This window comes from Anoplolepis gracilipes, chromosome 2 (genome assembly GCF_047496725.1).
Source record: "Anoplolepis gracilipes chromosome 2, ASM4749672v1, whole genome shotgun sequence".
In the NCBI taxonomy this organism is placed as follows: domain Eukaryota; kingdom Metazoa; phylum Arthropoda; class Insecta; order Hymenoptera; family Formicidae; genus Anoplolepis; species Anoplolepis gracilipes.
Genome location: NC_132971.1, coordinates 667,581 through 691,332, shown reverse-complemented (window position 1 = coordinate 691,332; position 23,752 = coordinate 667,581). Strand labels below are relative to the sequence as shown.

General features: G+C 35.3%; 2 protein-coding genes across 3 annotated transcripts in view; one reads left to right on the top strand and one right to left on the bottom strand.

Moving 5' to 3' along the window:
• Window positions 1-11,173, bottom strand: part of Blimp-1 (PR domain zinc finger protein 1) — a 38,855-nt gene extending 27,682 nt beyond the window's left edge. The window contains exon 1 of the mRNA XM_072910685.1: window positions 10,718-11,173. The gene's annotated coding sequence lies outside the window, so the exon portion shown is untranslated. The remainder of the gene's footprint in view (window positions 1-10,717) is intronic.
• Window positions 1-23,752, top strand: part of LOC140676134 (protein FAM76A) — a 70,412-nt gene that overhangs the window by 36,972 nt on the left and 9,688 nt on the right. The window contains exon 7 of one of the 2 annotated variants that reach the window (XR_012048535.1): window positions 13,923-14,089. The gene's annotated coding sequence lies outside the window, so the exon portion shown is untranslated. Of the gene's footprint in view, window positions 1-13,922; window positions 14,497-23,752 lie in introns of those variants that run through there. The other variant, XM_072910869.1, reaches the window with a different exon arrangement.

Sequence of the window (23,752 nt, the reverse complement as noted above, 5' to 3'; positions counted from 1 at the left end):
CCTCAATTGTTGTTAATTATTTATTAAAATTATCGCATTATTATTTACATACTTTACATAACGCATTCTCTTAATCGTTGATAAGGCGAGAAATGTCGATATAATTGGTTTCGTTACGTTGATAGAGCGATATATCTCGTAATCGTTGCGAAAGAGATTAAATAACGGAGTTTATGCGTTTCCGCATTGAACGGCTCGGAACTTCAATGTCAATGTCAGTCGCCCTTTCACCTTATATAACGAATGAGCGCGTCGACTCGCTGCCGAGACTCGGGCATATTATCCGCTTAATGCGATTCGAATGCACGTTGTAGAATACGGCGAAATAATTCTGTCGTCTGTTTTGTCGCTCACTGAAAAATCAGGAAATGCGAAAATTACGTGCTCTTGCGCGTCTAATCCTTCTTAATCCTGAAATCTTCCTGCATTTTTCTCTTTCTTGTTTTCTTTCGTTTTCTTTCTCCGTCTCTTTTCTGCTCTCAACTGCATCGTGTTTCAGTTGGCAGCTACGGGTAATTGTTTAGCAAGTATAACATTATACGACAGCAAGCCACAATTATCTCTAGTTTTTATTTCAGAAGCTTGGGAGGAGAACTTTTTTAATCTCTCTAATTTTAACAATTTCGTTAGAACATATAAATCAGAAAAGTGTTTTGTATAAAAAAATAATTGTTTTTTGTTTTTAAAATATTTCTACCTTTCATCAGAATTTTCATACTACAAGAATATTTTACTTATTGGAATTAAACAACTGAATAATATTGCATTTATCATGAACCACAAGCTTCAAGTAAATCTCGATAATCGAAAGTATGGATCAATTAGGATTGTAAATATAGTCTGTATTGGATATTTTAATATCTATTTGATTAATTTTTTAAATTATTAAATTTCTTACATTTGGATATTTAAATTATCTAAATAATTTAAATTTAAATAATCAAGTAACGATTATCTCGGATAATATATTTTAGATTATCTGAATATTTACACCTTTGATAATGATTAAAAGTCCTTTAAAAGTTTTTTCTTAAAAAACTTTCAGGAATCTTTTGATCTTACTGAAAAATTAAGGCGCAGCTGTAAATGACTTTTAAAATGGCGTGCTTTATTATACGTGGTTTGAAGAATTAAAGAAAAATATTCTTTGAAATTGTTTTTCGAGTAACCTGAGCTTTTTTGAATTGCTAATCGATCAAGACTCACTCCTTTCGTCCACCCGCTTATATTCCAGCAACGTTCATGGGTACTTGAGAAAATGGAAATTCTAAGAGGTATCTTTCTAGGTAAGTGTACCTCTTTCGGCGCATCGTGGCGATAGTAAAATGCGTTTATGACCATGGTAAGAGTAAAGGATACGTTTGCGGTGCGAGCTACGTGTACGTATTGAGTGACAAGGTAAATTTAACTCTGCTTGAAAGATGGATGATTAATTTTTCAACGTTGACAATGTGTGAAAAAGTCAGCAGCCAACTGAGAAAAGTAGGTAAAAATTTATGCCGTGAAAAATTCTTTTTTTTATTAGGGTTTATTTAGATACCTCAATTTTCACGGATCATTCTCGCGATATATTTTGCGTTAAATGAGACATCATTCGTTTCGTTTATTCAATTCTCTAATTATACTCATCATATATGTCATTAAAAAGAGAGAAACACGATAACGGATCCGCGACTTGTTCTTGTACTTGTTCTTGGGCTCGAGTGTCGTTTATATATCTTCTTACAGAATCACTTCCTGCTTCGCTGTCTTCTGGTTTTGTGTATCTGCCGGTTGTACAGCGGAATCATGCAGGTATTTCATCCGCTTTAATGCGAGCGTATGTCGACTTTAATTATCGTCGCATTCTCGCGCAGAATTTTCTCTCACGGAAAGAACGAAATAGTTTTGAAATTACTTACGAGCAAAATTTGGAAAGTTTACTTGTCTTCGTCAAATAAGTAGTCATCCGTGACAAGGCATTTGCATGACGAAATACAGATCCGCTTTATTTTCACGTTGTCATATGAATGACGACATTATCATTAAATGCGAATAAAGCGAATATAATATATTGAGTAGCGATCGAAAAAAATATTTATTTTTTTGTTTTTGGCTTCGAATATAAATATGAATATAATGGAAGAACGATTATACAATCCAAAGTTTCATAAGAAGAGTACGCGAGCGCGCGCGCACGTTTTCTCACCGGTAATTCGTTGTTAAATCGAAACGAAATAAATTCCGGTGGCTCTTGCGTTACTGGATTTCTCATCCCACGGTAAAGTTTCTGGTAACGATCTATAGCCGCCTCTCATTGTCGCGCGCGCTCGCGCGACCTTGATACATCGATGATGCCAATTTAATTGTGCTCGCGGAATATAGGATACTTTGAACGTACTAATTGAAGTCTCGACGTGTATAGGACTCCGAGCTATCTCGGAAAATATTCATCAGAATAAGCTTCTATGCACCAAGGTCAATGGCATTATAGAGATGAGAAAATTCATACATACGAGGCAAAATATAATGTAGAGTATCAGAAGTAGGAAACAGAAACCTTAAAAAAAAATTTTTATTCGCAATTTTTTTCTTAATTTTATTTCATCTTCCTCTTTTCGATTAATCCCGTCGAATTTTTATCGTCAGATTTATTTCTGTAATTTTGTAATATCTTGTGATATAAACAACAAATTGTAAGTCCATTTATTAAAATTCGATGCGTTGGAAAAAAATTGTTTTTTTTTTTTTTTTTTTTTTTATTAAAACGAACTCGTGCGCGGCTCGTCGCCGCCACTAGGCCAGCTAGCAAGGCTAAAGCGAAGCGAAGTGAAGCGAAGGGAGGGAATCTCACGGCTGACGGCTGGCCGTGACTTTACTCAACTCAGCCGGCACTCGGGCCGGCGCAACGCGTCAATGTAGAACGGTCATTGACTCCTCGCTTCGCGAGCCTCCTGTATATACGTCCAAGCTTTCCTTCCCATTCGCGGACATTATCCTCTCGCCGAGGAACACCCGGTATATAAACACACGCCGCGCGTCTCGTGATACTTCGATGCCTGATGCGCGCTTTGACCTCCGCAATTCGATTTCCTGTCCATTTACATTAATTTTTATCTAGTTCGAACCCAATACACCGGATGGTTTAGCATCTATGTTTTAGGCTTTTTATTTTCACTATCCTTCATAACGGTTTCGTAAAATTTCTTTAAAGTAAAATGCAGATTGAGTTGAAATTTATTCTGGTGAAATTCAAGAATCCCTTTTTCGAGAAACGAAAGAATTTTACATTAAATTTTCAAAATTTTCTCTCTGACATTTTGTTAAATTATATATTTTGTCGTGCAAATGTCCTTCTTATATTTTGCATTTTCCAGAATCACATATAACTCAATACATTTACAACTGTTATTTATTATTAATATACACAGAAATAAACAGAAATAAAAAATTTACCGGCAAGCGCAAGTGCAGCTATGCAATATACAGTGTTATTTAAATATATTGCAACAACATTATTCGCTCTTTGAGTAGCGAAACTAGTTTTGACTCTTAGAGGTTCTCTCTTTAATCAAAAGTTAACCACTAAGTGTGACCACAAAGTTAATCAATTAGTTCCGTTACTCAAGGCGAAAACTACCACGAGTAATATATTTCAAATGAAACGTATCGCATGGACATCTGCGCTTACTGTCTGCATATTCTCGCGAACAAATGTTGATGTTTCGACAAAATTGTTTCTCGTCGGTTCTCAAACATTTATTTGCTTTGCAACTCTGCTGCTAAATTAACGATATATACGGCAAAGCTAATGTGCAAAGTAAAAAGGCCTCCGTCTATAAACAAGCAGATTTAACGATGCCTTCCCTAAGGATAAACACGCGTATAACTCTCGGCTCGCGCGTATTCCGACACTGGCAATCCAAAGCGCGATGCTTCGCACGGGCCGCGATGGGAATTTCATCGTTGATGAATTCCGCAAGTTGTGGAATAAGTGAGAGAATGAGGAAACGCGCGGACATAATGACTGCACATGACCATACTGCAACACATCACTCGGGCTGTTTCCATCAAATCAATCGACGCGTGCCTTTATTAATGAAAATGAACTTTTAAAATTTTGATGAAAATGGCTCGTCTCGCGTTACTCTATAAATATTACTACTAATTAATTAATTTAGCTATTTTTCTCTTTATTTTGTAATCATCATGGCATTCTCGATACAATCATCAAATCCTTTTTTTTTTTTTTTTTTTTTTTTATGAAGAAAAACAGTTCCAAATTCTCTTCAAGATGTAATAAAAATAAAAGAAAATAATATATAAATATTTTATAACATAATTAGCATTTGTGTAATATATACCTATTAATATATTAACATATAATATTTAATTTTTAAATTTTTCTCAAAAATATTCATATATTTTAAAATTAATTTACGTTGAGAATAAAAATATAAAAAAAATTTTTTAAATAATGCCAGTCATGCTTTTTTTCTCTATTTAGTGAACAATAATTTTACACGGATGTGCCACATAATTATCGACATAGATATCGCACCGTCGCGTTTTATTTATTACGAGTTATGTCACATTACTAGTACGGTACAGTTGACACGGATTCAACTTAATTTCTATTGTTCCTTATTTTATCTCGACACATTGATCGTGCATATTAGGGCCGCGCAGATTCATGAGTAATCTAGCGGTACAACCGAACACAAATGTAACACTTCCGAGTTCAGTACATAGAGATGGTTCTATGTTGAGAGAGAGAGAGAGAGAGAGAGAGAGAGAGAGAAAGAGAGAAAGGAGAAATGATGGAGAGAGAAAGATTGAAAATAAAATGTATAAATATTTTTTCATACATTTTATTTTACCGCAATTACAGATTAAACTTACGACATTTCATAGTCACCCTATAGATAGTATAATCGGGGTTATGGTACCGCGTAATACTTTGGAGAGTCTAGTCTGCACACTGCAGAAAATGCAGGCCGAGTTTATTGCACTCCGGTTGTCGGGAGAAAATTTGCACTAATTCGGCGTGTCTGTCCGTTAGATCCCATGTTGCAAAAGAGAAAACCTTCTTTCGCGTGAAATATTTCTTTTCTAATATAATAATAAATATACAGGATATAGTTATACACTCTCGTCGATTTGGATGTCATCATTTAATATTATTTTCACGAAATACGAATACGAAAATAGTAAAACTCAAATAATTATTTGTATAATAATAATTAATAACAAACTAATGAACTATTAAATACATAACTTTATCATCGTGTTTATATTGTGTGTAGTAAATACAATTTTAATATTATATGTGAACATTCTACAATATATTCTACGAGATATCTCTCAATATAAAAAGATAATAGAATAGAATGTTCATGTAATATTAAAATTGTAACACGATAATAAAGTTATGTATATTTAACAATAATATATCTCTCTCAATATTTAATAAATTCTTAAAACACAATGTAAGAAGTTTTAGCGAGATAAACACGTGTCCCATTAAATTGCAATAGTAATTTTAAATTAATAATTTTTCAGGAATTTAATTTATTTTGTCGAGATAACACACAGTATGACAATTATGAGAATTATATTAGAAAAGATAATTGTTAATTATAACGATACGCGATAATATCGTGCCGAACGGGACACCCCGTATATACGCGGCGGACGGTCATCGTTACGGTAGCGCGTAATACTTTACGGTTCGGCGTGTGTATTATCGCGGAATCGCGCAGGACAAGCGCAATTTTTGCATGGAAAATGGCACTACGGTACTTTCAGCCTCGCTGCTCGCCCGCGGCGGACGACGAATCTAGGCTAGGTCTAGGAACGACACGGTCATCGACCACCCTTGATTTTTTTTTTTTTTTTTTTTTTCTCTCTAAAGATGGAGAAAGCCGCGCTGTGCAATCCGATTTCCCGTTGATTAGATTATGGCACCGTTGCGAAACGTGGCGCCGGAAGAAACACGCTCATTACCAAGACATGCATGAATTAACCTCCCGAAAACAATCGCGGACATTTAGTTGCGAAACATTTTCTGCGTATAATTGAATCTCGTTTATGTAATTATGTGTACGCAAAACAGATAATATATATTTAAGTTAAATTTATATCGTGATGAGAAAAAAAAAGATGTGGGAGAGAAAGATTGCGTTCTCTTTCTCCGACGATCCTGCGGAGGATGTTCCTTTTTCATTTCTACTTTTGTCGATAATAAAATAACAATGATGATAGAAATAATATCAATTAATAAACATTATTATACATCTTTATTATACTTTTATTAATTGGCGATCGTCAATGCATACATAAATGTTAATAATTAAATCATCCGATTAGATCGAATGCTATGAGATTGAGAATATTTCTCGGTCTTTGATCGCTTTGCGGACGCGCAGGAAAGTACGGATCTTTTCGATCAGTGCCCCCCGTACGAAAAGTGCAACGACCGTTCCAATAAATCGACCGTCCCCTTCTGTTCTTTTCCTCCTCCCTCTTTCTCTCTCTCTCCCTCACTCACAAACCACCATCTCTCCTTCCCTCTGCCTCATCTCCCACCCCAAAATGATTACATATACGCAAGTTCGCAGTGACCGCGGCTACGAACCGCGGTCTGTGGATACCGTTATGTCACATTAGTAGGCACCTGCAAGCGTCATTATCCTCTCCCACGGCGTGCCATTCTCAAAATCGAAAAGCACTTATCCTGTAACACGCGAGGAAACGGTATCGTAACGGCATCAGCATCGGCATCTGAAAATATCCTAGCGTGACCTTAGATGTCGGATGGATGTTGGACAGTTTACTTTACATATTGCAGATTTGTTTAGTAAAGGGGAAGAGATCTAGCTATATATATATATATATATATATATGTATATTATATTAAAGCTATAAAAAACCGATATAATTTTGATCCTCAATCTTTAATGCTAAAAATAAGTATGTGAAATATAAATATCTCTTAAATATGTAAATTTTAGTGTTTGCATAATCGATAAATTTAAAGATTATTTTCTCTAAAAAATACATATAAAAAATTGCAAAAATACTCGAGCAATTTCTTATACTAGTTGAAATCAGTACGTGTAAAACTTATTTTTGAATTATGAATTATCTTTTCTTTTTTTTCAAACTTTAATCTTTCAGTTTTAATGGTTACGGAATTTATTGCATGTTTTTAATAGTAAAAATTTTCGAAGGCACGCACGGCAAGAAATTTGCTCGACGTGTTAACAACGTGTTCAATGTATACTTAACGTATTTTTAACATGCTAAGTAACACTTGATAAGACACGTAAATCATAAATATAAAGTATACGAAAGACTCATTTTTTTCTCAATTTCTTTTAAATTTAGGAATTGCTTTGACCTTTCAAATTTTCCCGTTCTTTTTTTTTATGCTAATTTTGCTTCTTTTGTGTTGTCTCATAGTGAAATTTCATTCTATGTAAACATATTTCAAGGTGAGGTCATACACATGTTAAAGAAAATTTATGAAAAAAGCGGAAGTTCATCAAAGAGGCACCGTTACATCATATTAAGAAATACGTCCGTTTAACGGTATTTTCCGGTGGACCTCTTGTTTTCTATAACAGACAACCTTGATCACTAGCTTAGGATTACAGTATTGAGTTTGGATATACATTGAGAGAATAAAAACAAATGTAAATGTTTGAACATTTGTATTCAATTTTTTTTTTTTCGTTTATTGTGTTTGTACCGAATATTTGTATTCTATTAGGTTCAATATTTCCCGCATATTTGCAATAAATGCAAAAATATGAATTATATACTTTATAGCTACAGTACTAATGTTACCTTTAAAATAGGTGAAAGATGAAAAGTAAAAATGTATAGGATGTAGGAAATAACAGAATTAATAATGACCGTTTGTAATAATTACCGCAAGTTTTATTACAATATTATAATTATTCAAAAAAATTAGATAGATTTATATTATTATATTATGCTATATTTGACAAAAAAAAAAGAGATGAATAACATCACGAAAAACACGGTAATATTACGTACATATTATGTACGCAAGCCACGTGTCGATTCTGAGGGGGAACAATAAGAGAAAAAAAGAATGATATTCGTGTTTATCGCGCACGAATTTTCTTTGATGCACGCTGATTCATTTCATAAGCGAATTAATCTGAATGTAAATTAAATGCTGACGAATGTTTTGTTCCATTTAGTTGCGATATATACTTTTTCGAATTTTAACAGTGAAAATTCACACTCGCTGTTCATTCGCTCATATATATTCAATTGTATTCTTGTTTGGCTAATAACTGCGCAGATATCAAAATTCAACGGCGTATCATGAACGACGTCATAAAAATCGGTCGTTTATTTTCAAAGGAAAAAATACAGAATTAAAAATTAGCATTTAAGTTTTGTATTAACAAAGGCACTGTAGTTGTGTATAAACGAAGAATGCCGCAGGAAATTCTGGATGCTCAGATTGATTATTTTTGACATAATTGCCCTTGCGAATTTACTGTTACAGTTTAATTTTGTAGGAATTTTTTTATTCTGTTCTCGGAAAACAAATAAATTAGATGTCGATTGCTGCGTATTATTTAGTAAAATAATTAAATTAAAAGCAGTAGCTTTTAATATCTTTTTAGTATTTATTTTAAAAGTAAAATCTTCCGGGATTATATCTAATATAGAAACTGATTATTGAAACGTATTTGATATATCAGATATAATCTCTCAATGAATTAAAATTTTAATACTATAAATACATAAAACTAAACTTTCTATTTTATATATTATATAATGGAAACACGTCATAAATGTTTATTTTCTTGCATTTATCTATTGTATCGCAAATAAAACTGGTCAAAATAATATTAGTTTCGAATTCGAACAGATGCAATGTATGCATTATTTATGTTATATAAATAATTTATCAATTTATCAATTATACGTACGTATGCGATATTAAAATAAATACCGCAAGATATACAAAAATTGCGCACGTTATTGTTTTTACTATTATTTTTTTCCTATACTTTCGGCCTGGTCCTGGTACCGTTAGGACCATGGACTCTGAGCTTCTCGAAGAACAAGCGTGAAGAAACACTTTCTGTATTCGAAGAGCATCTCCTGCGTGACGTAATGCATATATCGAAGGGTTCAAAGTACTCGAGACTGCCTCGTATATATTCATTTTCGTTCCACGCGATTATGCTCGCTGTTTTATACGACTTACTTTACCAATGCCGTCTTGATGGACCGTTATGTAAAATTGTATAATTGTCGGATGCTGTTGCATTGTTTACTTATTTTATTTATAATATTTTTCGCTTATTATATCCGCGTAATCACACGAAGAATTAAAAAAAGAGCTAATATGAGATTTCATCTAACCATCTGAGTTTTGGTTCAAACTTTTGATTTATTTATGATAATCTGGATTGTTATAATAGTTTACTGATAAACTCGAATATTAATAACGAGGGAGGACAGATTGTGTGTTAATTGGATAATATCTTTTGATTGATTATTCAACAATTTTAATAACATTTTTTAACATTATGCTTTATATATTAATTTTAATTTGTTATAAATTATATTACAATGAAATGTGAATAACAATGAAACATGATCTCTTGCACTTATTTTTTGTAGATACATATAAATTTATAAAGCGACTTATATCGCGAATAATTAATATTTATTAAATATTTCCGAAATTATTTTAAATTATTTAACATTGTAAAAATTGATATTGATTCGAGATATTGAAGAAAGAAATTTAAATTTGATAGTTGACGACATGATCGCAAAATTGATTAACTCAACATGCATAGTCAATAAACTTCTCTATTAGTTTCGAACGCAATTTAAAAGTATCAATCAATCGTTTAACGAACTGTTATGATGTTTTCAAGCTTACTTACACGTTGTTAACCGGTGAATTAATACAACTTATTATAATCAATTTTAAGGGAGTAACACCATTTTTTTTTTAAATTGCCAGCAATAGAAATATGTGCGTTCAAAGTTTATCAAGTTGTAAAATCACTGAATAGCGTATACCATTTTGTTGTATGTTTCAGAATCTGATAATTTTTTATTTGAATAATTTTTTAGATTCGTCTTTCATAAGTAAATAACTTAACTTTGTTATATATTCAATAGTCAATGATAATAGGTTCCATTACTTAATTCTAGTATCTCTTCGATTACTATTAAAATGAGTATGCGTGAGCTAACGAATACAAATGTTTGCAATTTTATTCATTATTCGCTTGTTTCCTTTTGCATTTACATTAAATATTTACATTTGACTACTTTCAGTGATGAACGTGTAATAATAACAACTGCCAGAAAATGTAATTATTATTGCAAATGCGAGTTTTATTGTAATGCTGATTTAACGAAAAAAAAAAAAAGTAAAAAGAATAGCGATAATAAATGACATTGCTGATAATAGAAAAATGTTATCACGTACATGAGATAGTAAAACCACATGCCGATTCAGAACAATGATGAAAAACAAATGCATGGTATTCTTATCCATATCACGCACGAACTTTCTTTGACGTACATAGTTTGATAAGCCGCGTGAGCAAATCGAACCGAACACGAATCAAACGCTGACGAATGTTTGCATTCGTTACAGCGTACACGTCTCCCGAACTTTTACATAATAAAAAATTGGCATTATATCGCTACACAGACTCACCTTGTGATATGTCTGCCTGGAAGCCGATGGATCTTCTCACGACAAACTGTCAAAGCTCACACTACGTTAAAGTCACTGACAACGTTCAGTTGATAATCCATCATCGATATTCGCCAACCGATCGTCTTGCCGTGATCAAATTTCGCGAAAAATGTTTCTATAAATTCTTTTACACTAAAGTGTCAGTACACCAACTGATTAGGATGATTTCATAGGATAGTATCACAATATCTCTGACGAATCTTATTCTCGCGTTGCACTGTCCAAAATCGAAAGAAACTCCCTTAACTCGTAGTTGCGTTATCGATAAATTAATTTGTCGCCCCGTGGATTGTTTTCGCACCCTTTCGCGCGTGCCGGCCTGTTACGAGGTGGTCGACCACGAGGTGGTCGAACTGGGAGTGCGACTCTCGTAATCGCGTCAGGACCACTTTCCTCTCTCTCTCTCTTTCTCTCTCTTTCTCTTTCTCTTTCTCTTTCTCTCTCTCTCTCTCTCTCTCTCTCTCTCTCTCTCTCTCTCTCTCCCTCTCTCAATCCGCACCAACAGTCGACGAGGACCGTCACACGTCCTTGGCGTACGATCGTGTGTACACCGTACAGAGTCGCGTGTTTCAACTGACAAGCACGAAGCGGTTAAAGTGAGTCTAGGTGTCTCCTTGCCCGTGCTTCTTCGCTCTTGCACGTGTGCGTGATCCACGTAGACGAAGCGCGAGCGGACGGTGTATACATGTGTACACGCCGGGGCAAGGGAACCGCCGAGGGGACTAAGGAAGGAAGAGGAGGCAGAGCCACGCTGATGGCCACGCTGCCGGCTCTCTGCCAAGCTTGTTTTCTCTCTACGACTCTTGCGTTGAACACCTTTCGTAATCTTTCATTGATTTATTCGTTTGTTGCTCCGTTCGTCGTTCCCTCCTTTTCTGTTGCGTATCACGTGCTTCCTTTCGCGCGTTCTCTATTGGATTTCTCTTCTTTATGGAATATCGCGCTTTTTTTCGAGTTTGTTCTCTGTGGCGCTGCTACGGCAGCTTGTTCCGTTCGTATTCGCGGGCATTCCCCATCGACAGAAGCAACGGTATTCTTCCCCACCCCCGTTTTTAGCATGCTCGGCATCAAATTCTTCTCTCCCGTGTGTACGCTATCACCCACCTCCTTCATCTTTTCCTGCATCCCTTCCTCCTCCTTCTCGTCTCCCTTTCTCCCGATGGACCCCTCTCGTCCTCCTTATCATTGCGCTCTGTGACTCTCCGATCGTCGATCCTTCTTCTTTTGCGTTCATTGCCGGTTCGCTCTGTTTCATTCTCCGCTCTGACTTCTCTTCGGCCACCATGTTGTTTCCCTCTCCTGTTTTAAGAGCTCACGTTCCCTTCTCTTCTTTTCCTTGTCTTTTATCTTGTCCTTTCCTTTTCTCTTTCTCTCTTACTCCTTTTTCCCCTCTCTTATTCCATCTTTCCCACTCTGTCTCTTTCCCCTATCTCTTTTTCCCTGTATCTCCCACTCTTTCCTTTTCCTATTCTCTTTTCCATGCGGGCCTTACTCTATCTGTCTTCTGTCTCTTACTTTGTTTCGTTTTAGCCGTCTACTCCCTGTATATTCTCTTTCTTTTTCTATCTTCCGATTTTTCTTCTCTCTTTTTTTCAACGCTATTATAATTTTTAAATACTAAAATATAATCTTTAATATATAATGTGACGAATTTTGTTATAAATTTTATTTTATTTTATTATATATATTTTATTTTAATTTTTTATTTTACTATATTTTCTTATACTTATATTTTTCTTTTAGTATATATAGTCATATCGCTCTTTTAGTATTATATTATAATATATGTTATCATTATTTTTGTTTTAATTATCATTTATTTTATTTTATTTTTATTTTCATTTTTATTTGCATGAAATTTTATATTTTACTATATATTTGTGTATATATATCTTTATTTTGTTTTTTGCAAATAGCAGTCATTTCTTACTTTCTTCTTTTGCAATTTTTAAATTTATGTAATTTTATTATTATGTAATTTTACATTTAGTTTTACTTGGGCTATAGAATAAGATCTATTAATTTTTTCATATACCTTTTATCTTGTTCTCTTACTTTCTGTTTCTTCTTTATCTGTTAATTCATCTATTATCTCTTTTTCTCTTTTTTGCTTGTTCTATCCTTTTCACCCAACTATTTTTCTCTGTTCTTCATCCTGTTTTTCTAGAGCATATTAACGCATAGTCTTTTCTGTCTCTTTCTCTTTGTGAACGGTGAACGAGTGTGTTCTTTGGTTACTGACCTCCGAAAATACGAGCTAGTCCGCGATGACTATTATTATATTCGCAGTGATTTTACTTATAATATCCTGTCTTGGCGAATTTATCTCTATATTGTTGCTGCAATTTTTTTGAACTCAATTTGCGATCCGATATCTCTAAAACATTATATCGCAAATGGTAAAAGTTCAAGATTGTCGCAATGTAGTTGGAAGAAAAAAGTTGGGAGAAGAATCTGTATGGGTTTAGTCATCATGATCACGATAAAACACAGCCTGCCATTCATATTTTTTGCAACAACCCAAAACCATTAACCTTGTCTCGTACAAACTCAGATACTATGACTATGGCTTTATCGGTATCTGGCAAGCTTCGCGCTCGCAAAATCTCATATCTGGCATTGAAGTCTCTGCAGTCAACGTCTACGTAATTCTTCGCGCGGCCAACAAAATCGATTCTATCCGATTTACAAATCTACACGGCTGTTCTTTACGAGTTGCGTAACAGGAATTAAGCAGTGAGATCATTGTACTATAACGATATATCGTTATTTAACAAATGGCGTAAATCTAATTTTGTAACATAATGAATTTCAGTAAATATCTGAATACATATCTGTGTTAATACAGTTCTTAATAAGTAATGATTTATTTTTTAATAAATAATATATTTATCGATTTACAAAATATAGATTATGAAATGAAAAGTTATGGCAATGTTTTTAATTACAACAATACATATGATTCTTCGGGCGGGAATAATTTTTTAAATTTAACTATAAAAATAAAAAATTGTTATTTATTTATTTATTACATTTATTTTACATTTATACAATATTTTTGCAAAATAGTTTTGCATTATTATAATATATGTATGGAAGCGTTATATATTTTTAAATGTATATATTGTGCTGCCTCTAAAGAGGTTTCATGTAATAATTTAAGGTAATCTGCGGTCAAATTTCGCATCAATCATCATCCGGCAGTACTTTGAATGACAAGAATGAGATGGCTGCTCATGGAAGGAGGACGCAATCAGAACAAGAAATCATGACATTAACGGAATATCATTGAACGTCGCACTCGCGGACAGATTGTGATTGCAATGAAGCGTAAGTCCTTGTGATATATTTCTTTATTTATTTTTCAGTTATATATGATTTTTTACAGTTGATAATTAAAGACTGGTTTATATATTTTTTATTAATGTAAACTTAAAATATGTAAATTTGTTTCAAAAATAAGATTACAATTATGCGCACAGTTGAAACATCTTCCTGTTATATAGTTATGTTGATTATGAATGGGATCGAAGGGTGAATTCAATTAAAATTAAAACATAATGTTCTATAAAGAATAAAGAGATCTGTATCTCGATAATTGAAGCCTTGAGAATGTTGGCGCATCTTTCTTGAAAAAAAATCATAGCTATTAATAGCTGATTTTCTATACGCCTCGTTTAAAACGGAAGAAGAATTATCTTCAGTTAACTAAAGTAAAGACAAGTGAAAAGTAAGACATTACATGTTTATATCATTTTTTTAAAGAAAGAATCCATTATTTGAGAAAATTATATGATTGGAAGAATACCATTTATTTTTAAGTTCAATTTTTTTCTTCAATATAGATTTATATTTCAATTTATAGCGAAATTAAATTTGTTCATTTAAAATATACGAAATCATGCTTTTTTGGGGGAGGGGGTTGGCGGGGATGAGGAGATTGAGAGGACTTCCTCGCGGAAGAACTACGTAAATGGGAACTCAGATACTTATCGTATCCGAATAACGGTGCGGCAAGAAAACTCTCTAACGTTATTATACAACGTAAGGCAAACTTCTATAACTCCAAAAGAATTATACACGGAACGAGATCCTCGTTTGCCTCGAACGCGAAAACGCTAATGGGTAAGCTCTAAGCAGAAGGTGGAAGCGAGCGATCGCCCGTGCAATGCCGGAGCGGGTAACCGGAACGGAACGGAACGATCGCGAGTGGTTACTGACCTCTAGAGTCGAGCACTCTCTTACGCTTGCACTACTTAGCTAACTTGTCGTTACCGCGTGTGTTGCGTATGGCGCGGCGGCCTATCACGTTCAATCGCCACTTTTCATCTACGCGACCTTACCTTCACCTTGAATACTGCGGCTGCGGATCTCCTCCGCGTGGAACACATTCGATTAGGGTTGCGAGGTGAATTTTCGAATTTACGTTCCATCAAATTAAATACCATTCAACATTCGTGATTGGACGTTGATAGACTCATCCAAGTAATTATAATATCTCAAAGTGGATTAACCGATGGGATTTACCTGAAAAAAATTAAATTGTTCGACGCATTTAGATGTCGGATAAAGTGGTTTATTGCAGACTTTTGCTAGACATTCTTTTTTACCATTTTGAGCCGCGAGACTCAAAGTGATGTCACCTGATAGTGTCCGCGCGTAATGAACCCGAATATGAAGCGCTGGTTCGCTTCCTGTGGAGATCGACTTTCGAATGGAACTCAAATTAAAACCACGTTCGCGGAATCGGGAGAAAAATGGCCGATTTCCCTCGTCGATGCCGTTGCGATCGTCCCGTGCTGAGGCAGGCAAGTAGGTAGGTAGGCAGGCAGGCAGGCAGGCAGGCAGGCAGGCAGGCAGGCAGGCAGGCAGGCAGGCAGGCAGGCAGGCAGACAGACAGGCCCGCGAGAGGCCGAAGAAGCGCAAAGTAAGACATGACCGGCGGAGATGGCCGGCGCGGCGAGGCGCGCGTCTCGGGTTCGTTAACCCCTTTGAAAATACTCTCCTTGCAACACGTCGTTACGTGCTGCACGCGCCGCGTGCGATTCTTCAGCTCCGGGATGCACTAGTTTACTTCGCGCATCACCGCCACCGTCGCTCCTCCCTGATTCTCTTCCTCTATGCGCTATACCGTGGAAGCGGATTCCCTCCCGCGTGATTTCCCGCGACCACGTGTGTAGGACGCGTGAGATACTTTGATGTGTTGCGTTTCGGCCGAGCCGGCTCGCACGACTTCGTGCACGTATCATTAGAAATTACCACTTCACCTACATCGAGGCAGAGAGGAGAAGAATCTCGCTCTCTCGCGAGATCGCGTCTCGCTTTTAGATCGACGCGGAAGAGCGATTACGGTCGCGGTCGCGCGCGGCCATCATTCTCGAAGGCGATCTCTCCTCGGAGGCTTTACTCAGGATTCGATATTCCTCGAAGGAGAGAATGCCCTTCGCATTCTGAAATGCGACTTGCAAGTATGATTTGTAAACTCTTGAAGAGATGCAGAAATTTCTTCAACCAATTTGCGTGCAATTCTGAGATAATTGGATAACACAGTTATTATTTATCTAACAATTCTAAATATTTTTTCTATTTGCATAATTCATACTTATAATCGAGTGAAAATTAAAATTATGGACAAACTTAATTTTATTAATTTATTTTTTATAGTTACATTTATATATTAATAATCAATTAATTTATAAATATGTAAATTAAAAACTCTGCGAAAAAACTCTGCGTATCGTATAAAAATCAAGAGTTAAGTTTCTACTTTAACAAAAGCATATTTGTTAAAAAGATTTTTAAAAAGAAAAATCTTTCTTTAAAGAATTACTGTCTTCGTCAGTTCTTTTGCTCGAGAGAGGTTCAATACAAAAGGGTGATTTTTCTATTGACAAAATGATAATACCAACAATGGTATATTTATTAGTGATGATTATAAAATTGATGAAAAATTTCGCGCTCCGGCTGATTGCATAAAGTTTATCTTATTCAAAGAGGATGTGTGAGATTAATGCCGTGGTGGACCGGTTAGAATAGATGCGGCAGCTACCGTTGTCAGAGAAATGACTAGCGCGATCTCTTACTCCCCTCAGGATGCTGACTTGCATCGTATATTTACAGCGATATACCTAACGGAATTTGATACGAGTTGTCGTCTAATCCTTATCTAATTTGACTTTGATTCAACAAAAGATTCCGAAAATCTTTGAAAATATTGGAATAGTAAAAAGAACTGAAAAAGGAACACAAAAAAGTTGTATTTTCCGTAATTAAACTTAATGAGTTTAAGCCCTGAAAACACACATATATTATTATTAATTGCTATTAATAAAATAGCCAACTTATTTCTGAACTTTGAGTAGAATAATTTTTGGAATAGATGCACCAGTTCCGAAATAGAAATGTTTAAGTAGTTGGTTAAATTAAAATTTTTGTTCAAAATTACGAGATAGAAATGCTACGTCATAATAACTACATCTAAAAAAATTGAAGTATCTGTCATAAATATAACAGAATGCAAGAATAATGATATCGATTTTTCTTTTATAATAACAACAAATAATGAAAGTTTCTTTTATTAGTGAGAGGAAGAGATAACCAATTTTCGAGATCCAATATTAAATATCTTAACACTATCAGCTTTAAAAATAAAATTTAGGAATGACAATTCAAATTAAAAAATGCAACTATCATTTTATTAATTTTTCCAAGGATTGATTCGTTAGAATTTTATTTCAATATTAATTAGTTTTACAAACATTAATTTTATCAATTACATTTTTAATCTATATTCTATAATTTATATTTATGATAAAAATGATATCTATGATAAAAGATAAAGAATAAAATATGTCTTTGATCAAAAGGATATATTTTGATATTCCTCATAAAAAAATCTATATTTGAAATCTATTTGAACGATAGATCTTTTGTTACTAAAGTCCCGTTATCTAAGGAAACGATCCTGGCATCCCCGGAATCACGTCTTCCGGAGCATTTGTTTATGATCGGTAGGTATTGACAATCGAACAGTCCCGTTCCTCGAAAGCCGATACACCGCGGGCCCATCTGTGGTCCCTTCGGAGCTCGTTCTCGAGTTTGTTTGTCCCTAAAGGACAGGCCAACGGAAGGTGGGCTCTGAAATTCGAGCGGTACGTTCCTGACGGTCTCAACGTCTGACTAGTCTAGCCGACAGAGTACAGTTAGTTCTTCGGGGGCCCAATCAACGATGGCTGTCGGTACATACGAGAGGGAATGTCTCAAGGGCTTGAAAGATCGGGGAGCCAATGGGGCATCGGGAGATAGCGCACTATCGGAATGCCTACGTTGCATGTATGCACCACAAGTAACATCGAACGAATCTCGGTGAACACTGAGAATCGTTCTCGCTGCTTTGCCGAGGATGAGAGCGGGGCCCGTTGGTTCGCTTCGAAACCGCTCACAAGTGAAGTGGCACACAATGCGTAAGAGTATTTTCAGGGGTCAACGACCGCTCTGCTTCCTCGAGGTTGCCACCGTCCATCCCTTCCTCTCTCTTTCTCTTTCTCCTTGATATTTCTCGCGTCCCCTCTATAACCGATCCACGTCACGGGACCCCATCGGCGAATCGCTTATATTGCGAAAGACGCGACCAATGAACAGCGACGTGTGAAACCACCCTTTTAAACGTCCGTTCCTCGGTTCTTTTCTCTCGAATTTTGCACAATTCTTCTCTCTTTTTTTTTTTTTTTTTTTTTTTTTTTTTGTTCAGGTATCAAACTCTGCGTAAGTAAAATGTAATGTATAAATATGTTTCCCGTTCTTCTTTTTTTTACTGTCGAATAAAGGGTTGAGTTTGAAATATAATATTATATATTTTTTTCAATACAAAATGTGCGATGGAATGTCTGTAGGAAATTATTTTAATCCGAAAATAAATATGAAGACTAATTTACAATATAATATACTAGAAAATATTTTAATTTACAGAACATTGATAAAATATATAATTAACTTGATATAATATTTTTTTATCTGAAAATATTTTAGATTATTCAATAATTCTCACCAATTAAAAATTATGCTTATTTTAACGTAAGATGTCCAATAATACTTGAAAAATATAGTTTTTTCTATTTAAAATTTCACAATATATATTTCAAGCCTAATATGTAATTAGATTTGTCAAATTTAAATATTATCTCTTTGAATAAAGAGAATTTAATATTATGAAATTTTACAACATTTTGACAATGGTTTAATATATCGTTCGTATTAATTCACGTCCCGGTACAACTCCTTTTTAACTTTCGCGGTTGATTTACGCCGGAAAGATTTGCCGGCCCAAAAAAAGAAATGAATAACAAGAAGATAAAATCAAGATATATCGCGAAAAGGTTACAGTTAAAAATGATCCTTTTCGCCCTTTTTGGCAATCGCGCTTTATATACATTGCCACGCGCGTGCGCAACCTGGTCAAACAACATTTCGTTTTGCGATTACACCCAAGATATATACGATACATAACGCATATCTAGCTTTTTTATTTTTTTTAGAAAATAAACCCGTAAATCGCTTTAGTTATACTGCAAATTTACATTGCTCGACGTCATGCGCGGCCTCATTCGATAAACTATGCAATTCTCGCGCAAGCTTTTCATCAAGAATTCAATGCTCGAAGTAAAAGTTACGCCTTCGCTGCCATCGAAAGACTCGATTGTATCTTTTTGGTGGACTTTTATGTCCTTGACTTTTATGTCGTTCTCGTTACTTTTGTGCTATTAATTTTTTTTTATACATAGCAAGCATTTAAAAACTGTAATGTGTTTACTTAAATATTGTAAGAGATTTAAAATATTCATATAAATTTATATATTTTAAAACTATTGTACATTCTTTTAATGGCATTTTCTAGTCAATTTGAAGATGATTCTTTTTCTGTGACAATGTTAAAGCGTTAATAATTTTTTTCGAGTTATAAGCGATTGAAAACGGTTTTTCGCAAACTAAACTTTGTCAAAAGATTAACACAATTACACTTTTTTCATTTAATTTTAGTTAGAGTTTACTTTAATAAAATTTTAATTTAATTATGCTTAGTTACAAAGTTACATATATATAATGGTAGAAATTGGAAATTTGCACAAAAAATGATGATCTTTCTCGACATTTTTGCTGAAGAAAAGTCGTTTCTAAATTGAGCAGAGAGTCTGCCTTAAAAAGGATGCTTCAGGATCTTGTATAAATAGTATAAACAATAACGCAAAAATGTGACACTTTTATTCCAAAGAAATTGATATCAAGCAATCATTGCATTGTTGCATTTTTCTCTCACATATATAATCAAACAGCACATAAGTAGATAATTATATTTTATATGGTTGACGTATGTCGTGCGAACGGCAGCGGTAGATCTCGATGTAAGAACCGATTACGCTTTGAAAAGGAAATTCTCGTAACACATTCGTTTTTATCGTCATCTAGTCTTGGGTATGAATCTTGGGTGAGGTGAGGGGTCCGGGCATACCTTTACGGAAAGTCGGCGAAGTATACTGCTCCGTATAGGAGGCATTGACCCCGTTGGTGTTTCGTCGCGAGTCCGCGACGTTAATACGTATTCCGCTACGGACACACGCATATGTCGTTCTGTACGTAGTATAATACATGAGTGAACGTAAGCAAAATTCTAACGGTGCCATCCTAATGGCGACTGACGTATATTACCGTTGACCCGCCTTGCGTAATCGCCCGTTTCAATATATTCCGGTCTGCCGACGCGTATTTTATTTCTCGTGGAGAAAAAAAATATGACATATAAGGTTTGCTCTTCTTATGTAATGCCGTGTATTGAAGAAAACCAAATATAATAATTAATTAATGTGTAGGTATTAATAAAAAAAGGAAAAGGAAGGCTCGATCGATGAGCTTTGTATCGCATGCACAGTTTGCATTTATTAGCTGTCTGTCTTTAATATGTTAGTAAGTCTTATGGATCTAGAGTCGAGATCGAACGTTTTTTCTTTCCGTGCGTGAGACGCTTCAAATTGTGAAAATGCTGCTAGACAACTACAAGCAGAGACATTTTCTCTCAGCCTACTAATTAAATGTGAAAGCACGAATGCGTTCTTGCGGGGTTGCAGACAAATTCTAACCCGCCCGACAGCGCTTTCGACGATTGCGTGCGAATGCTAAATTGTTGTCCGCTGAAATATCGCCGGTACCTTCTGTTTGTCTGATTAAATTTATCGTAACACACGATAAAAATATAATAAATTCTGCTCCGTAAAACTTGCTTCCGATGTGTAAGCAACTAAATTACATTTTTTTTCCTCCTTCAGTCGTTTATAGTCGTGCGCAATTTAATGAATACACATGTAATATTTTCAAAATATCTTGTCAGAGACTTTTATAATCCCATAATTATACATATTATTGTAATCATCGTCGTAGCCAAGTCCCCCAACTGTAAATCATCATCACCACATGCCCGCGTACGTCCGTATGCACGTGACCTAGAACTGCGCGTGCAATGTGTTTTGCAACAGCTCTAAGCCGCGGCGGGGTCGCACATCCGAGAGGATCGTTCACCGCGAGTTTTGCATTGTCTTCGGGTTGCTCACGGACTCGGATAAGCCCGCTAGATGCATTAGCACGAGAAGTCGCCAGCCGTCGTCGGTGCATTCTCACTGGCCTTCTATGCTCATTCGCCAGTATACGAGCGGATTTAGTTGGGAACACGAAGAAGACCTAGTTCGAAGGTAGAACGCAACGGCACTAGGTCACGCATCGCAGTTCCTGAACAGCTTGGCCGTGCGCGAGCGCACGAGCGTGCATGTGCAACACGCGGCACGCATACCCGAGCATCCGCGAGCAGCGCGATTATTCTCTTCGTCTATCGTAGAACCTTCGCGTCTCTTTCGACCGGCATAAGTATACGCTTCGCTCATCCACAGCTTCATTGTGTGGGTGTGCGTTATAAGAGATTTTCCTAAAGAAGCGATTTAATCCTCTTAGCTCCGAAGAAGAGAAGATTCATTGCTTTGATTCTCCCTTAGAAAAAAATGTGCCTTTTCTATTCTTTTTTTTTCTCTATTACGAGGGCTTTTTTTTTTCGTTTTTTTCATGTACATAGCCCTGAACATTTCTTTTTATTCATACGTACAATTTATATAGCTCTTATACATCATATATTATTGGTTTAACTGAATCTGATTCTACCGTTGTGTATTACTTTAGAGTTTATACTTTTCCATCGGCATTTTTTCATGAAATTAATTTAGATTTGTCCAAATCATTAAAACTAGCAGTCGGTAATAGCAATCGAGTAATTTAAACTATGAGAGAGGAAAACAAAATATATATTATTATTATTATATATGTAAATATTTGATTATTATATATAGCTATAAAATGTTATAGAGAAAACCAGAATCGTTTCTTTGAGCTAAATATAAATGGAAGAAAATTAATTGTTTGAGTCAAATTAAGAATAAAAATGAGATTATAGTCAAGATAATCATTCGATATGATCGCGTCATTCTCAGTTCAATGATCTTGTTTAGAATCGACGGCCATGTGAGCAGAGCGATGTCGACGTCTCTACATAGGAGGCGTGTCTCGTGACCGAGACAATTGTCTTACGTGTATCTGCGATGCATTCTGTGCAACAAAAAGGATCAGCTTGATATATTGTGCAATGGAAAGCAATTCTGCATTTGGATACTCGTGCTGATACTTTACGTTGCTATTAAATTTTTTTCCGACAGCACCCGAAGCTGATATACTATTTAGGCGACTATTCTTGCAGATATTTGACGCTTCAAAAATATTTCTTAATATATTCAAGTTCAATTTCACAATTAAATAAATTAAACGATAAATATATACACATTAAATTTACTAAACTTTACACCTTTATGTAAATGAAATATTTTAGTTTTCTAGTCATTGCAATTTTTTGCAATATTCAACATTTGGATATTTTAAAAGTGTAAATTACATTCTTATCGCTTATAAAGTATTAAACTAACTCGAGATTAAACTAAAGTAGATACAAGATTTTATTATTTATCTCATTTATCATACCGTTAATTTTTAAATTACTTCTTTTAAATTAACTAAACTTTCGAAAATTGCAAATATTATCATTTTGTTTCGCTTTCTTTAGAGTTCGTAATCCTAGCGGAATTTCTCAAACATTCCTCGAAACATACGTGTTTCAACGGTATCGAAATAATTAGTAACAGTCCCACACTCTCCGCATGTTCTCCGCGCAAAAGCTTTTTCACAGTTAAAAGATTAAGATATATCGAACGTCGACAAGATAGCCTCTCGCAATCACGACGCATGTTTCCCGCGCGTCCGCCCTCGCACATGATTTCTATCTACGTCAGAGCCGCGATAACGATAATAACGGTGTCTGCCGGTCCATTCATGTCGAACGCGTTTCTCATGGCGTTTCCTACTTCGCCTTCCGTTCTCTTCCACCGTGCGAGTAACTCCTCCTGGATGCTCGACAAGGTACCGAGCTGCTGGAGATCACCTTGAGGTCTAACGGTATAACGCGCACGCCGCGTTTGTTTCGTCCCGATCGCGTTTAGGGTACTTTTCTGCTCGCCGTCAACGAAAGTACACGCAGCCGGGATGTAACTGTATAGGGATGAGAGTGAATTTTGTCACGACGAGACGATGGCGACAATGATGGCGACGACGAGGCGGAAGTCTCTCAGACTCGCAGCTACAACGGCGTTTCGCTTGACTCGTTTCTTATCGCGCTGACCTTTTGTGCCAGAAACTTATCGCCAACGTGGGAGTACGATCAGTATTAATCGTGTATAAATGGTTTCAGCCGATTGTTTTTTATACTTATTTTGCGAATAACTGGATGAAAAGTTAATAATATTTTAATACTAATTCTAATATTAATTTTAATAGAGATCACAGTACTTTTAATTAGAGATCTTTAGCCAATCAACGAAATGTATGATATATCGCATGTTTGCAATTAATTACATT